Consider the following 16717-nt stretch of genomic DNA (forward strand, 5'->3'; position numbering starts at 1 on the left):
CCTCTGGGTCACGGCAAGCCGGCCCCCCTGCAGGACCTCATATGTCTAGGGGTGGGCAGTGTAAGGGCTCTGCCCAAGGTCTTCATTAACCCACGACAAAAAGCCTATGGTATTTTGGAATTTAAGAAATTATGCAACACAGAGTCAGAGCACTGCGTGGGGGCACCCGTGATCTGATCTAATTTCTAACCCAGGACATAACAGTTATTGTAGTATTAATAGCCCATTGTGTAGAAAAAGGGAAAAGAATACCACCACACAAGTAATAAAACTAGGTTTAAATCCATGGTGACTGTGGCATTCAGCTCACTTATCTCAAGGAAAATGTAACTGGACTTTTATAATTCATTACATAGAATTTTACTTTTTTTTTTAAAGTGGTTATTGCTAGATAAAGAATGGGGGATGATTTTTCTTTCCTTTTTTTATTTGACTTTTTTGGGAGGTGAACAAGATACTTTTACTTTTTAAAAAATCGTGGTAAAATATACTTAACATAAAATTTACCATTTTAGCCATTTTTGAATGGTTCATTGGCATTGACCTTGTCCAACGACATCACCATCCATCTCTAGAACTTTTTTCATCTTCCAAACCTGAAACTCTGTACCAATTGTGCACTAACTCTCGGTCCTCCTTTCCCCGCTGCCCTTGACAACTACCATTCTCCTTCTGTCTCTATGAATTTGACTATTCTAAGTACCCCATATAAGTGAAATCATATAGTATTTGTCCTTTTGTGACAGGCTCATTTCTCTTAATATAGTGTCTTCAAGGTTCATCCACGTTGTAGCATGTGTCAGAATTTCCTCCCTTTTTAAGGCTGAATTATGTTGCATTATATGAGTATACCAAATTTTGTTTATCCATTCATCTGTCAGTGGACACTTGGGTTGCTTCTATCTTTTGGCTACTGTGAATAATGGTGCCATGAACATGAGTGTCCCTGCTTTCAATTCTTTTGGGTATTACCCAGAAATGGGATAGGTGAATCATATGGTAGTTCTATTTTTAATTTTTTGAGGAACCGCCATACTGTTTTCCATAGTGGCTGCATCATCTTACATTTTCACCAGCAGCGCACAAAGATTCCAATTTCTCCATATCCCTGACAATACTTGTTATTTTCTGGTTTTTGTTTTTTGCTTTTTTTTTTATCATAGCCATCCTAATGGGTGTGAAGTCGTATCTCACTGTGGTTTTGATTTGCATTACCCTAATGATTAGTGATATTGAGCATCTTTTCATCTGCTTGTTGGCCATTTGTGTATCTTCTTTAGAGAAATGTCTATTAAGTCCTTTGCCCACTTTTTTTTTATTCGGTTATGATAGTTTACAACATTGTGAAATTTCAGTTGTACATTATTATTTGTCAGTCATTTTATAGGTGGGCCCCTTCAATCTTTGTGCCCACCCCCCACCCCCTTCCCCCTGGTAACCACTAATCTGTTCTCTTTGTCTACATGTTTAATTTCCACATGTGAGTGGAATCATACAGAGTTTGTCTTTCTCTATCTAGCTAATTTCACTTAACATAATACCCTCAAGGTCCATCCATGTTGTTGTGAATGGGACGATTTTATCCTCTTTTAATGGCTGAAATATACATATAAGACATCTTCTTTATCCAGTCATCAGTCGATGGGCACTTAGGTTGCTTCCATGTCTTGGCTATTGTGAATAATGCTGCAGTGAACATAGGGGTGCATGAGTCTCTGAATTGCTGATTTCAAGTTCTTTGGATAAATACACAGTAGTGGGATGGCTGGGTCATATGGCATTTCTGTTTATCACTTTTGAGAAATCTCCATACTGTTTGCCATAGTGACTGCACCAGTTTGCATTCCAACCAGCAGTGTATGAGAGTTCCATTTCCCCACAACGTCTCCAACATTTGTTATTTTTTGTCTTGGTTATTTTAGTCATTGTAACAGGTGTAAGGTGATATGTTAGTGTAGTCTTGATTTGCATTTCCCTGATGATCAGTGATAATGAGCATCTTTTCATGTGCCTATTGGTCATCTGTATATCTTCTTGGAAAAATGTCTGTTTGCTTTTGAGTTTTGATCAGGCTGTTTGATTTTTTTTGGTGTTGAGTTGTGTGAGTTCTTTATATATTATGGAGATTAACCCTTTGTTGGACATGTGATTTGCAAATATTTTTTCCCAGTTGGCGGGTTGTCTTTTCGTTTCAATCCTATTTTCCCTTTCCTTGTTGAGCTCTTTAGTCTGATGAAGTCCCACTTGTTTATTCTTTCTATTGTTTCCCTTGTCCGAGAAGACAGGGTGTCCAAAAAGATCCTTTTAAGACTGATGTCAAAGAGTGTACTGCCTACATTTTCTTCTAGAAGTCTTATCGTTTCAGGTCCTACCTTTAAGTCTTTGATCCATTTCAAGTTGATTTTTGTGAATGGCATAAGAGAATGGTCTATTTTCATCCTTTTACATGGGGCTGTCCAGTTTGCTCCAACACCATTTGTTGAAGAGACTTTCCTTTCTCCATTGTATGTTCTCAGCTCCTTTGTCATAGATTAGCTGTCTGTAGATGTGTGTTTTTATTTCTGGCTTTGCCCGCTTTTAAATCATGGGTTTTTTTTTCTGTGTTGACTTGTAGGAGTTCTTTATATATTCTGGATATTAATCTCTTATCACATATGATTTGCAAGTATTTTCTCCCATTCTGTGGGTTGCTTTTCACTCTGTTGATTGTGTTCTTCAATATACAGACTTTTTTTAAATTAAGATTTGCTCTGAGTTAACATCTGCCACCAACCCTCCTCTTTTTTGCTGAGGAAGACTGGCCCTGAGCTAACATCCATGCCCATCTTCCTCTACTTTATATGTGGGATGCCTGCCACAGTATGGCTTGACAAACAGTGCACAGGTCTGCACCTGGGATCCAAACGAGCAAACCCCAGGCCACCAAAGCGGAACATGCAAGCTTAATCCCTGTGCCACTGGGCTTGCCCTTATACAGATGTTTTTAGTTTTGATGTAGTTCAATTTGTCTATTTTTCCTTTTGTTGCCCTTGCTTTTGGTGTTGTATCCAAGAAATCACTGCCAAATCTAATGCCATGAACTTTTTCTCTATGTTTTCTTCTAAGAATTTTAGCTCTTGCATTTAGGTCTTTGATTCATTTTGAGCTAATTTTTGTATCTGGGGTAAGGTAAGGGTCCAGCTTCATTCTTTTGCATGTGGGTATCCAGTTTTCCTAACATCATTGTTGAAAAGACTGTGCTTTCCCCATTGAAGGGTCATGGCACCCTTGTTGAAAATCACTTACGATATACACAAGAGTTTATTTGTGTGCTCTCTATTTGATTCCACTAGTCTGTATGTCTGTCTTCATGCCAGTACCACAATGTTTTGTTTACTGTAGCTTTGTAGTAAGTTTTGAAATCAGAATGTGTGAGAACTCCAACTATGTTCTTCTTCAGGATTATTTTGGCTATTTGGGGTCCCTTAAAATTCCATATGAATTTTAGGGTGGACCATTCTAAAAGGTGCAAAACCATCAATGCAAAAACATTTCCAGTGATGCAAAAACATCATTGAAATTTTGAGAACTTTACTTTTAAAAATTCAAACTATCATGGAGATAATAAAAGTGAGTTTTAACATGAAAAAATAGCACCTGCTTGTGATATTTTAATAAAAGATTTCTTTTGGATGATATTCAGTCTGAAGTGCTAGACAGGAATGGTCTTTAATGAACAAGCTATATAGAGACTTTTAGGCTACTACTGGTCCTATGGTTGTGAAGGGAAATTTCTCCAGAGAAACCAAAAGACACATTTTTAGCCCCAATGGCCCTTTAAACTAACCGTGTCTGAATCTTCTTCTTTATGTTGTTGTATTACTAATCATGTTAACTTTGCTTTCCAAAATTCAGGAGAAAAAAGTAGGCTTATTTTCTATAGTAATAGCTAATAACACTACAAGTTACATAGCTTTTTTTCTTCCGCTACATTTATAAAATTCATATTTACCTAGCTAGGGTAAATAGCATGATTCAATTTGTATGAGTTTTAATGATAGTCCAATTCCTGTTGCAACATTCTGGTGGAATGTACTGTTTTTCCTTATTCAGTTTACATATTTTCTTTTTGGAATAAACTTAAGAAGAACAAAGTGACTCCTAAATTGTAGACAAGAATGTCAGATGAAGGAGTAGAAATTGACAAAATGTAATTGTTTAGATGTTTTAAACAAGGCTAAGTAGTTCTGAGATTTTTAGTTTCAGTTTATGCCTCTCTGACTTCACATCACTTAATTTTACTTTTATTTATTTCAACAAATATTTACCAAGTGCCTAGAATGTGGGCAGGCACTCTTAGTAGATACTCTATACACCGTCCCTGTCCCCAAAGCAGCTCACAACCTAAGAAAGAAATAGACAAGGAAACTAAAAGATTACCATATTTAAATAGAGACAGGATCTTGAGTTGAGTTCCCAGAATGGGAAAGCATTCACAGAATGGGGATGCATCGATCTTGCAGGACCATTTTTTTCTAGGGCTCCTTGGTTCACTGAAGCAATAGGACCATATTTAGGTAGTTAACTAAATCATATAAAGAAGTGATAGTTTTCAGGAATTGTGACATTCTGATTCTTCCATAAGCATAGAAGTAGATTTATTCTTTCCTCAAAATGCATCCCCCATTTAAGGTCAGCAGCTCTTGGCAGGGAGTGCCTTGTTTGAGGTGTGCAGTGTCAGTAGGTAAGGGCGGGCTTCTCAAACTTCCCACTGAACATGCTCCCTCTCAACCTAAAGGAGTGGATCACCATGCTGGGGATTGTGGTTGCATCGTCTAAAAATCTGTCCCAAGCTGTCCGCCTCAAGCAAATGTTTCTTAAGTCTTGTGTTTTGTCCTAAACATACAAGTGAATTTTTACATTGTATTAATGTTTTGAAAGAGTTTTAAACTATTTATCACCTACTCCCAAGTCTTTAAGTAATATGAGTGCTTCAGAAGGATGCTCCATGTTTAACTGGAGGTTCCAAGACTCATTTTGATTCCACCCTGTCCTCCCAGAGTTGTACACATACCCATTTTAGAAGTGTGGAAAAAGCTATGTCACATGGGCATAAGAACTAAACATTCTTTCATACTCTTTATGGCCTTTTTCCTAAAGATTAAAAAATCCCGAGTGATGCCAGCAACATGGCGGTGTGAGCTCACCCGGGACTATCTCCCCTCCAAATTACAACCAAAAAGAGCAACTGCTTTCCAACCAAAAAAAATCCTAATAACAGAAGTCATCAGAGACCCACAGCAGCCAAGCGACAGAAGGCAGAGAGGCTGGAGCCACCCTTGGAGGAGCTAGAACAGGGTAGGAGAGATCTTCACTCCCTCCCGTAGAGACTGGGATCACTGCTGTGGGTGCAGGAGGGAGCAGGGGAGGGGCCGTGCATCTGGGGTCATCCAGGACTCCCACCGCCGTGCAGTAGAAACCCTCTAACAGAGGAACGCTTTCGCATGGGGGAACCCCAGCAAGCCAGGGCCCCAGGAGACCAGAGAGTGAGAGCTGACTCAAATCCAGGTCAGCGTGCAAGAGAAAGTGCCCCTCCTCCCCCAACCCACGCTGTGCGCCACCATTGCAGCTGAAGGCAGAGGGCTCAGAATGTGTGGCTCTCGACCCCCATCTAGTGGCGACAGGCTGTAACTGCAACTGAATACTACCATCATGCGCAAAAACCGCTCCTCTACCATCCAGCAATTTATAAAAGCTACAGACCAGAAGGAAAACAATAAAGACACAGAAGTATGTCTTGAGGACTTGGAAATAGGTAAACTAAGTGAAGATGAGTTCAAAATAGCTATCATCAAAGTATTCAATGAGGTAAAGGGAAAAATAGACAAACAAGTCAAGGAGTTCTGCAGTTACTTCACAAAAGAGACTGAAATTATAAAGAAGAATCAATCAGAAATACTAGAGATGAAAAGTACAATGGATCAGATAAAACAGAATATGGATTCCCTGAATACCCGTGTAGACACAATAGAGGAGAAAATTAGCATAATGGAAGATAGACAGGCTGAATGGCTCCAGACAGAGGAAGAAAGAGAACTAAGAATTTAAAAAACTGAAGAAAATCTCAGAGAAATAGCTGACTTAAAGAGAAAATGCAACTTAAGAATTATCAGAATTCCTGAGGGCGTGGAAAAGGAAAATGGAGTAGAAAGTGTGCTCAACGAAATAATAAAAGAGAACTTCCCAAATCTAGGAATTGAGAGAGAAATGTGTGGGGAGGAAGCTTTCAGATCTCCTAGATTTGTCAACATAAAAAGACCTACTGCAAGGCATATAGTAGTAAAAATGGCAAAAAGGAATGACAAAGAAAGAATACTCAGGGCAGCAAAGCAGAAGAAAATAACCTACAAAGGAACCCCTATTAGTTCTTTCAGTGGATTTCTCTACAGAAAGCTTACAAGCTAGGAGAGATTGGAGTGACATATTGAAAACTTTAAAGGATAAAAATCTTCAGCCAAGAATACTCTATCCAGCAAAAATATCCTTCAGATATGAGGGAAAAATTAAATCTTTTCCAGACAAACAAAAGCTAATGGACTTTGTAGTCACAAGACCTCCACTACAAGAAATCCTCAAGAAGGCTCTCATACCTGAAAAAACAATAAAAGGGAGAAAGGGGTCACAAAACACAGAGTAGAGAGACAAACAGATATAATTGGAATATGATAGCAAACATTCAACTATAGCATTAGGATAAAGGGAAGTAAATCACCAAAGCAAAGACAATCTTATTACTCTAACCACAAACTCACAACACAAGTTGGAATAAGAGATGAAAATAATAATTTAGGAGGGGAGGAGGAAAGGGACTGAAACAGTCTAGGCTAAGTAAGTAAGAGACAACCAGAAAATGGACTATGTTATCCACGAGATTCTGAATACAAACTTCAGGGTAGCCACTAAACTAAAAAGCAGAACAGAGACACAAAACATAAATAAGGAAAAATATAAGAAACCCAGCATAAGAAATTGCAGAAGTCAATGGGTAGGCCAAGGACAAGAACACAGGACAAGAAACAAAGGAAACACTGGAAAACGAGAAACAGAATGACAGCATGAAGCCCTCATGCATCAATACTCACCCTCAATGTAAACAGATTGAACTCTCCAATAAAAAGACACAGAGTGGCAAAATGGATTAAAGAACAAGAGCCAACAATTTGTTGCCTCCAGGAAACACACCTCAGCTCCAAGGACAAACACAGGCTCAGAGTGAAGGGGTGGGGGACAATACTTCAAGCTAATAGCAAACAAAAGAAAGCAGGTGTCACAATACTTATCTCAGACAAAATAGACTTCAAGATAAGGCAGGTAAAGAGAGTCATAGAGGGCCAATATATAATGATCAAAGGGACACTTCATCAAGAAGAAATAACGCTTATAAACATCTATGCACCCAACACAGAAGCATCAAAGTTCATATAGCAACTATTAACAAACCTAAAGGAAGATATCAAAAATAACACAGTAATAGTAGGGGACCTCAACACCCCACTCTCATCAATGGACAGATCATCCAGACAGAAAATCAACAAAGAAACAGTGGAGCTAAACGAAAAGCTAAAACAGCTGGACTTAATACACACATATGGAACACTCCATCCCAAAAGAGCAGAATACATGTTCTTCTCAAGCGCACGTGGAACATTCTCAAGGATAGACCATATGTTGGGAAACAAGGCAAGCCTCTACAAATTTAAGAAAATTGAAATAATAACAAGCATCTTCTCCAATCATAATGCTATAAAGCTAGAAATTAATTACAAGAAAAAAGCTGAGAAAGGCACAAAGATGCGGAGACTAAACAACACACTACTGAACAAGCAATGGATCATTGAAGAAATTAAAGAAGAAATAAAAAAATACCTGGAGACAAATGAAAATGATTACATGCCATACCAATTCGTATGGGATACAGCAAAAGCTGTATTAAGAGGAAAATTCATCACAATACAGCCACATCTTAACAAACAAGAAAAATCCCAAATAAGCAATCTTAAACTACACCTAACTGAATTAGAGAAAGAAGAACAAACAAAGCCCAAAGTCAGGAGAAGGACAGAAATAATAAAAATCTGAGCAGAAATAAATGCTATTGAAACAAAAAAGGCAGTAGAAAGGATCAATGAAACAGAGAGCTGGTTCTTTGAGAAGATAAATAAAATTGACAAACCCCTAGCCAGACTTACAAAGAAAAAAAGAGAGAAAGCTCAAATAAACAAAATCAGAAATGAAAGAGGAGAAATAACAACAGACTCCACAGAAATACAACAGATTATAAGAGAATAATATGAAAAACTATATGCCAGCAAAATGGATAACCTAGAGAAAATGGATAAATTCTTGAACTCCTACAATCTCCCAAAGCTTAGTCAAGAAGAAGCCAACAATTTGGACAGACCAATCACAAGGAAAGAGATTGAAACAGCAATCAAAAACATCCCAAAGAATAAAACCCCAGGACCAGATGGCTTTCCTGGGGAATTCTTCCAAACTTTCAGAGAGGATTTAATACCTATCCTTTTCAAGCTATTCCAAAACATTAGGGAAGATGGAACACTTCCTAACACATTCTATGAGGCCAAGATCACGCTGATACCAAAGCCTGACAAGGACACCATGAAAAAGGAGAACTACAGGCCAATATCACTGATGAACATAGATGCAACAATTCTCAACAAAATGTTGGCAACCAGAATTCAGCAATTCATCAAAAGAATCATACATCATGATCAAGTGGGATTCATACCAGGGACACAGGGATGGTTCAACATCCACAAATCAATCAACGTGATACACTACATCAACAAACTGAGGAATAAAAACCACATGATCATCTCAATAGATGCAGAGAAAGCATTTGACAAGATCCAACAGCCATTTATGATAAAAACTCTGAACTAAATGGGGATAGAAGGAAACTACCTCAACATAATAAAGGCCATATATGACAAACCCATAGCCAACATCATACTCAATGGGCAAAAACTGAGCACCATCCCCCTGAAAACAGGAATGAGACAAGGATGCCCTCTATCACTACTCTTATGTAACATAGTACTGGAGGTCCTGGCCAGAGCAATCAGGCAAGAAAAAGGAATAAAAGGAATCCAATAGGGAAGGAAGAAGTGAAACTCTCACTGTTTGCAGACAACATGATCTTATATATAGAAAACCCCAAAGAATCCATTGGAAAATTTTAGAAGTAATCAACAACTACAGCAAAGTTGCAGGGTATAAAATCAATTTACATAAGTTAGTAGCATTTCTATACTCTAATAACGAACTAACAGAAAAAGAACTCGAGAACACAATACCATTCACAATTGCAACAAAAAGAATAAAATACCTCGGGGTGAATTTAACTAAGGAAGTGAAAGACTTATACAATGAAAATTACAAGGCTTTTCTGAAACAAATGGATGATAATGTAAAGAGATGGAAAGACATTCCATGTACATGGATTGGAAGAATAAACATAGTTGAAATGTCCATTCTACCTAAAGCAATCTACAGATTCAACGCCATCCCAATCAGAATCCCAATGAAAACTCTTTACAGAAATAGAACAAAGAATCCTAAAATTCATATGGGGCAACAAAAGACCCTGAATTGCTAAAGCAATCCTGAGAAAAAAGAACAAAACGGGAGGCATCACAATCCCTGACTTCAAAACATACTACAAAGCTACAGTCATCAAAACAGCATGGTACTGATACAAAACCAGGTGCACGGATCAATGGAACAGAATTGAAAGCCCAGAAATAAAACCACACATGTATGGACAGCTAATCTTCAACAAAGGAGCTGAGGGCATACAATGGAGAAAAGAAATTCTTTTCAACAAATGGTGCTGGGAAAACTGGAAAGCCACATGTAAAAGAATAAAAATTGACCATTCTTTCTCACCATTCACCAAAATAAACTCAAAATGGATCAAAGACCTAAAGCTGAGGCCTGAAACCATAAGGCTTCTAGAAGAAAATGTAGGCAGTACACTCTTTGACATCAGTATTAAAAGGATCTTTTTGGACACCATGTCTTCTCAGAGAAGGGAAACAATGGAAAGAATAAACAAATGGTACTTCATTGGACTAAAGAGCTTCTTCAAGGCAAATGAAAACAGGATTGAAACAAAAAACAACCCACTAACTGTGAAAAAATATTTGCAAGTCATATATCCAACAAAGGCTTAATCTCCATAATATATAAAGAACTCACACAACTCAACAACAAAAAATTAAACAACCCCATCAAAAAATGGGCAGGAGACATGAACAGACATTTCTCCAAAGAAGATATATGGATGGCCAATAGGGATATGAAAAGATGTTCATCATTGCTGTGCATCAGAGAAACCCAAATCAAAACTACACTAAGATATCACCTTACATGCATTAGAATGACAAAAATCATGAAAACAAATAGTAACAAATGTTGGAGAGGTTGTGGAGAAAAAGGAAGCCTCATACACTGCTGGTCGGAATGCAAACTGGTGCAGCCACTATGGAAAACAGAATGGAGATTCCTCAAAAAATTAAAAATAGAGCTACCATATGATCCAGCTATCTCACTACTGGGTATCTATCCAAAGAGCTTGAAGTCAGCAATTCCAAAAGTCCCATGCACCCCAATGTTCACTGCAGCATTATTTACAATAATCAAGATGTGGAAGCAACCTAAATGCCCATCAACAGGTGATTGGATAAAGAAGAATGTGGTATATATACACAATGGAATACTATTCAGCCATAAAAAAGAACAAAATCATCCCATTTGCAACAACATGGATGGACCTTGAGGGAATTATGTTAAGTAAAATAATCCAGATAGAGAAGGACAATCTCTGTATGACTCCACTCATATGAGGAATTTAAACATGTGCACAAAGAACAGATTAGTGGCTACCAGGGGAAAAGGGGGGTCGGGGGTGGGCACAAAGGGTGAAGGGGTGCACCTAAAACACGACTGACAGACAATAATGTACAACTGAAATGTCACAAGATTGTAACCTATCATTAACTCAATAAAAAAATGTTTTTAAATCCCACAAGTTTAAAAAAATATTTAAAATTGTCACCAGGCATAATCATCAATAATGTCATTTTGTCTTTAAAGAAAGCTAAATTTTGGAAACGCTGGCAATAAAATTCAGTTCCTGAGTATAGTATGTCCACTCTGGCTTCCCTGGACATTTTGGGACATCCAGTCTCCTGGGTGCTTGGTGCTTGCCCCAGTATGATTTTCAAAAGTTCAGCTTCACAGGCCCCTGCTCTTCTTAGTCCCAGAAAAACTGGGACAGTTGGTTACACTCATTTGCCCAGAAGTGGCAATCACTTCCAATAATTTCCAGGGACCCTTCTGGTTTAGGCTGCTGGTCTGAAGTGACCAGGATTCCTTGCTGAAGAAGGGTCACTGGAACTGAGAACACTGGGAAACCTGAGGGCCAGCAAGTCCCTGGGAATCAGACAACCCTGCCAGGAGCCGGGAGCTAACACAGTAGCCATTTCAGTGCTTTTAATGCTGAATCTGTTGATCTGCCCTAACGCCGTGGTTCCTAAGTGTGGCTGCACTTTAGAATCACCTGCAGAGGTATTTTAAATAGCGATTCCTGGGTTACACCAACAAGCCTGCTGATTCAGAATTTCTATGTTTTTGACACAGCAGATGAATGATCTTTCCACACACAAATCTGTGTCACTGTCCTTCTGCTGAAAGATTCCAAGGCTTCTTGCTGTTCCATGATAAAATGCAAACTCACTGCCTCGTTTCCAAGGCTTTGCCTGAGTTGTCCATTGTTTATCATTCCAGCCTCATATTGCCCCAGCCCGTGCATCTAAATCTGCTTGGCCTTTGGTACGGTTGTCTTCTGGCCTAGAACACTTTCTCTCTAAGCCCTGCCCTCTTTCTCTGGCTCCAGTCCTCATTGGGAGATTTAGGGTCACTTCCTCCAGGGTGCTTCCTCCATTGGCTCAGATTCAAGTCAAGCGTTCTTCTAGATGAAGCTCTTAGCCCCCTGTGTCTCCTCCATCCTAAGGCTTATCAAGTTATATTGTAAATGGCTTTCAATTGTTTGTCTATATCCTTCAAGATTAATCTCTGAGAATGCAGTTCTACCTCCAATACTGACTGTAATGCATTGCACAAAGAAAATGTGCACAAATATTTATTGAATGAATGCTTGAATTCAGCCCTCTTTTGAACTATGCCACCTGTGTGGGCTCCACCTGTCCTGTCTCTTATCCTGTCCCCACGGCTCCCTGCTCTTCCAGGAGAGCCCAGATACCCTCCTGTGACTTTGTAGCATGAATCACACACTCACCTGTTGGCCCGGGCTTTGCAGCGCAGCTCTTTGCTGCCCCCACATGTTTTGAATCAGCTCCTTCTGTTGATTGAGACAACCCCCCTGCTCCACCTGGAGTAGTTTCAGTTCTCTGGAGATGTCTGTTCTTGGGCTCATCTGCCTCCTCTGGCGCAAAGAAGAACCATGTTGGATGGACGAGAAGGATGTGATCCCTCTGTGTCTGTTTCTATATCCTAATCTCATATTGACTCTCCTGCATCATCAGGACTAAATAAATTGAACATTTTTATTGTCTCTTCCTCCTCTGATCCGCTTTCTCTACCTTTCTAGAGTCCTCTTCAAAGCATTCTTCCTCCGAGTCCTTTCACCTGCATTTAAAGGCAGTGGTCTACGCAGCAGCTCCCCAGCCTCCTAGGACTTAAACCACCGCTTCTGGGAAAACTTTTGTGTGAAAATAGTAATGTTCAAGGACAGGAACTTCTTACATTTTGAATTTCTTTCTTTTATACAAAACCAACTTGGGTTCTCAAAATGGAGATATAAAGCGTTTTTATCCCCCAAATGTAGGATCTTATTTACATCAACTGAATCATATGTTTAAAGTAGTGGGAAAGTTTACTGCGATCACATAGTCATCTTGCTTAACCCATTGATTAAACAAACACCACAATATTAGTGAGGGACTTACTATACAGAACGATTGTAGATAACGACAATTGAAAGGCAACATTTATATTCCTTCCACGCTTATTATTATAGCAATTAAAAAGCTTTTAGTGAGTTCATGATCAAAGTGTGGGTCAAAATACGTAACGCACAGTGTTATGTCACCGTAACCTCTTTTCGTTGGTAATTAGCGTCTAGGGTAATTAAACTCAGAACGAAGTGTGTAGCACGTGTAGCCCCTCACAATTCATACGGTTCCAGCATGAGCACACTCCTAGCGAGAGAAGAAATAGGCGTTTCCCATCAGCTGGAACAAAAGAAGCTGTTTTCTTCTAAGAGAATTAGGAAGATTTGGTCAAGAAGATAAATACCAACAATACTTACATATTTTTAAACCGAAACTGAAATAGCTACCGATTTACAGTTTTAAAAGCTATTTACATTATCTTGTTAGAGCCTTGCACAGTCCCTGCCATGTAGAGGGGTTGGCGTCCCCACTTTACAGACAAGGAAACTAAGTCAGGGGGATTAAATAACTTTTGGAAAGGGTTTAAAAATTCCTTTTTGAAAGAATGTTAAGGGTGAGTTGTGAAATTCCTAGAAAGTTAAACTATATCAGTCTTAAATGTTATATTTTGTTAGGGAAAACTATGCCTTACAAAACTCCTTTTCTTCCCATGCAGTAAAAAGGCATCTAATGCTGGACTGTCCCTGTCGACTCAGCACCTACTGTGTGCCAAGTTCCATACTAGGGATGTGAGGTATTTCTATCTGATTTCATCCCAACAACAATTGTCTAAAAAAGCTATTATAATCCTATTTCAGACAATAAAATTAGGTCAAAACAATGTCAGCAACTTGTACAAATCACACAGCACAACTGGGACTGGAAACAAATTCTGAGTTTCTTCAAAGCTGGGCTCACTCTACTATTTCATGCTGTGAATTTTGTTTCCATGGGTTTTTGTTTTTTTTTTTGAGGAAGATTAGCCCTGAGCTAACTACTGCCAGTCCTCCTCTTTTTTTTTTTTTTTGCTGAGGAAGCCTGGCCCTGAGCTAACATCCGTGCCCATCTTTCTCTACTTTATATGTGGGACGCCTACCACAGCATGGCATGCCAAGCAGTGCCATGTCCATACCCGGGATGTGAACTGGCAAACCTCAGGCCACTGAGAAGCGGAACGTGTGCACTTAACCGCTGCGCCACTGGGCCGGCCCCTTGTGTCCATGTTTTAATTCAAACTTTTACTTGCCTGATACCTTTAAGATTTACTTCATTTCCTTTATGCTCAGATCACATAAACTTATGCTAACTAGCAGTGCAATTTATGCACTCAGATTATTTGATTTGGTTTTCATTCGAGAGCCTCTTTCTGTCCCTTAATCTACAATTAGGGACAAACGTTTTTTCAGAATGCCATTTATGGAAATGCCACATGGAAGCAGTTCTGCTGGGATTCCTTCGGCTGTCCTGTCAGAATGTCAGAATGTGACTAAACGGAGAAAGCACTGGGTGGCAAACCGGTCATCTCGACCCCACCCTATCTTCAGTTCACTTCCTCGGCTCAGCGACTGCTCTCTGTGAGGCTCCACTGCTGTGTTTGAAATAATTCTAAAAGGAATCAAGACAATGTCAAAAACAGAGTATCGAATAAACATTTGGGTAGTCTGGGTTTGCTGTCCTCGTTTGTGTTAATCCCCAGAGACACTAAGCACAGGCTTGTCTGTAGCCAGAATGAAGGCAGCTTCCTCAGCACTGAGCACATGAAAAAGAGAGAACTTTTTGTTCCATTGCTTTTCTTTATTTCATTTATGTGAAATAGGAATGGTGAAGTATTTCTTCTTCCTTTATAAAAGTACAGCTTTGTTTCTCTTTATAAAATGAATTACACATTCACTGTAGAAAATTTAGAAAATATATATAAGCAAATAGAACAGAACAAAAACAGCCTTTAATCTCACTACCCAATATTTTAGTGTCTATCTTCGAAGTCATTTTTTTTGGTCTCTCAATTTTTTTTTTTTCCACTACCCAAGTGCTATATGATCAAGTCTATTTTCTAAGCCTCTGTAATGATTTTCTTTCTGAAGATTTTGAGTTCTGCTTTTATTCCACTCTTTTCTTAAAGATCTACTGTACTCTGTTTTAGAGAGCAGGGAACAGACGATTTGAAATATTTACATTTTGTGATGACTTAGCATCTCAGTTTATTACACAAAAGACAGTACTTTCTATATCTGCCCTCCAAGTCTTTAGAATTCACACGTTAAAACGAGAACTTTAGAAAACTGACTTTACTTCATCTGACTTAAAAATGGAAAACAGACAGTAGCCTGTTAACGGAGACTTCTAGCTCGCCAATCTTCCATTGTCACCATTTTTTCACTTTCAACTGCAATTCTAAATTTCCTTTCCTGTTGTTCCGTACGTTACTACATTCGCAGCCCTGTGTTTCTTCTTTCAAAACTACTTTTTCTCCTTCAGCTTTGGCCGAAGCAGAAGGTTGCCCTCATCTGGGAGAGTGATCTGACGGAGTAAGGTGATGATGCCCTTCTATGAGCAGTAAGAGGAAGTGTGCATGAAGACGTGGGAGACAGGAAACGCACTGAAAGGGGGACGTTTAGATCGGATGATGCCAAGGGTTTGCGTTCAGTGTGGTTGCTAGGCCTCTTGACTATTAGTGTGGCACAGTACTCTTAACTCTGGAATCACCCGGGGAGTTTTAAAATTTCCTTCTCCTGAAGACTTGGGTGTTACTGGTCTGGGATGGCGTGGGCGCCGGGCTTTTCTAAGTCCCCAGGTGATGCCAATGCAGTCAGATCTGAGAAGCATTATTTTAGAAGGGGCCATGTACATTCACCTGTGTAAATGAACACAGGGAGTGCTTCCTGCCTGAAGACCAGTAACAATTGACATACCTTAGGCTCCTTCAGTACAGGGCCACCATACACAGGTATGGAGTTATGCCTTGCACAGAGGTGCCTGGCAGAAGGGATAAGTAGAGCCTGAAATTATAGCCCACTCTGCTTGCTAGGCAATCTGCACTCTGACTCACGGCTGTATCTCCTGGACGAAGTGAGCTCCTTTTACTAATTTGCACAAAGCAACAGTACGAGCTAGCCTGACACTGCATCTGTACTGTCTTTTCACCCTGCTTGGAGACACACTGCCTTTCCATTAAACTATTTTCTGACTTTAACTTTCTCACTAATTCCAAACCACTAGCTTCTTCACAATTAATATTTTCCATTTTTGTCTTGAAATGAGCACATATATATGTGGCAGAGACAACATGGGAAAAATCTGCAAATTCCAGTCCATTGACGTTTCTGTAATAGGTTAGTTTTTAGCCATCTGAATTAGATTAATTTGGAGACTATGAAAAAGCAATAAAAGTGAGAAATCTCAAGAAAGACAAACTTTATAATGGTTCTATCTCAGGGCTAACTAGTTGGCTCCCATGTTTAGAATACCATGATAATGAGCCAGATTTATAATTTCAAACCCACAGTTTGCATAACACAGGGGAAAACTATTCCATTGTTGCAGACTGAAACTCTTTTGACGACCAGTTTGTTCTTTAGTACAAGTTGGAAAGAAGTCAGGATACTTCATACTCATCTCCTTTACTGGAAAAACCTGTATGTGACCAGATGGGAGCACATTTAGCAAATGTCAGCTCCATTGTAATTAGAAAGATCATCACT

At 39.1% G+C, this 16717-nt stretch overlaps 1 protein-coding gene across 4 annotated transcripts in view; it reads left to right on the plus strand.

Moving 5' to 3' along the window:
* FILIP1 (filamin A interacting protein 1) overlaps nucleotides 1-16717 on the plus strand; it is a 193039-nt gene that overhangs the window by 111466 nt on the left and 64856 nt on the right. The gene's annotated exons all lie outside the window — the stretch shown is intronic.

Source organism: Equus quagga, chromosome 11 (genome assembly GCF_021613505.1).
Source record: "Equus quagga isolate Etosha38 chromosome 11, UCLA_HA_Equagga_1.0, whole genome shotgun sequence".
NCBI classification, from domain to species: Eukaryota; Metazoa; Chordata; class Mammalia; order Perissodactyla; family Equidae; genus Equus; species Equus quagga.